The sequence below is a fragment of the Pseudophryne corroboree genome, chromosome 2 (genome assembly GCF_028390025.1).
Source record: "Pseudophryne corroboree isolate aPseCor3 chromosome 2, aPseCor3.hap2, whole genome shotgun sequence".
In the NCBI taxonomy this organism is placed as follows: Eukaryota; Metazoa; Chordata; class Amphibia; order Anura; family Myobatrachidae; genus Pseudophryne; species Pseudophryne corroboree.
The window spans coordinates 915326193-915328369 of record NC_086445.1 but is presented as its reverse complement, the minus strand read 5'-3'; positions in this window follow the sequence as shown (position 1 = coordinate 915328369).

Sequence of the window (2177 nt, the reverse complement as noted above, 5' to 3'; positions counted from 1 at the left end):
AGGGCACCGCCGCCGTGGCAAGATACGCTACTGGTGCCGCCCAGTGTTGTGTAGATGCGGTGCGCGGTGAAGTCATCGCGCACCGCACTGCATTGTGGGAGCGGCATATAGACGCTAGAGGTCATAATTGACCTCTAGTGTCTATGCGGTGCTATGGGAGAGACGTTATGACGTCTCTCCCATAGATCCGAGCAGCGGCGCCGGCGGCCGGAGACGGAGGGCAGCAGCGATCGGGAAGCAGGAGCGGCTATTGTGAGTACTAATTTATTTTTACTTTTTAATTTTTATTTTGTAAGCGGCGCAACTAGGGGGCACAACTCTACTGGGGGCACAGTACAGGGGGCACAACTCTACAGGGGGCACATTACTGGGGGCAATACTACTGTGGGCACAGCTACAGGGGGCACAGTACTGGGGGCACAACTACTGAGGGCACAGCTACAGGGGGCACAGTACTGGGGGCAATACTACTGTGGGCACAGCTACAGGGGGCATAACTGACCATGCCCCTTCTCCATGAAGCCACGCCCCTATTTTTTCGCCCTGGGCACCACAAGGTCTAGATCCGGCCCTGCTCTGACTGTGTGGTTGCCTTAGCCCAGGAATAGGCTCGCTGAGCGCCAGACTGCTTTCTTCTCCCACTGATTCACCTCCTCTTCTCTGTCCAGAATCAATGTGTTACCCAACCCTCACACCTTGAGAATAGAGGTGGCTAAGATGTTGCCATATAAAGAAAGAATGTGTATGTTGCTGTAATTTAGTGTGGGCACAGGATCTAATGGTTACAGTGAGACTGCCATGTATGTCCTGCTGGGGATACGGTCAGGATCCCGGTGGTCGGGATCCTGCCAGTCAAAATACCGATGCCGAATCACATTGATCCCTAACCTGGCGCCTGGATCCCGAACAAGGATTTGAGAGGTAAGCTGCAGGGAAGGGAGGAGGGTTAGGTTTAGGCTGCAGTGGAGGCTTAGGGTTATGCTGAGGGGAGGGGGACTTAGGGTTAGGCTGCGGGGGGAGGGAGGATTAGGTTTAGGCCATGGGGGGCAGGGGTTATGGTTAGACACCACCACTGGGGAGGGTTAGGGTTAGCCTGGGGGTGTGGGGGGTGGTTGGGGTCAAGCTGCAGGTAAGGGGGATTGGGGGCTTGGAGATTAGCGCTAGTCTCCTTAACACCTTGGTGTCAGGATCCTGACCTTCAGGATGCCGCGGTCTTCATTTTGACTGCCATCTCCATACCGTCCTGCAATGCCCAAGCTCTGCCCTATCCTCACAAGGAATAACATATATTAGGTCAAGGGCCACATTGTTGTCAGTGACTACATCACCAGCAGAATGCCAACGGCCCTAACCTGATGCCGTAAAAATGCTTCTTAGAGCATCATGACCGTGCAGGCAGTATAAATTTAAGCATGCTGTTTTCAATACATATGTTTGGGATGAAGTTATGTGACCGGCGCTCACAATACCGACGCCTACATCCCGCCCACTCACAATCCTGACAGTCGGCATGCCAACGACACCCATAGAGTGAGAATAGAACCTGTGGCTTTGTTGTGCTCGCCCCCCTCGCTGCCGGGCATCAAAATGCCGGGATCTCAGTGTCGGTATGGTGATTAGCAGTCTCACGACAACCGGTCACACGATACCAACCCATATTTAATAACAAAAAATGTTGTTATACTGTTTTGGACACTTTTGATACATTGTGTGCATGGTCTTCTGGTGGGTCCATATCATTTACAGTTTATATACTGCACTTGCTGTCTTTCATTCTGAACTATGTGTTTATTTGTGTCTTTGTTTTTGAAGAGAATAAACATATATTGGGAAAACAATGCTGTTAATATAACATTTTCTGATATAAGTGGTGGGTAGGTGTAAGAGCTGTTAGTTATTAATGATGATGGCTGTGCTCAGGTGCGGAGGGCTGTGGGTGATGCAACTGCCTCGATGCAATAAAACAGGTGGATAGTCTCATAGGATTAACAATAACTGTAGGCATCCGGAATTGTGGCCACATTAAGCAGGACTCGTTTAAACTCATTTCAAGGCAGAGAAGCTTCACATAATATGTGCCTGCATTCCTTTTATGTTTATCACGTAATTTACATGTTTTATAAGTTTCTGCTTCTCCCTCTGAGGCTAATTTATACCTGATCGCTGCTGTGCGTTTT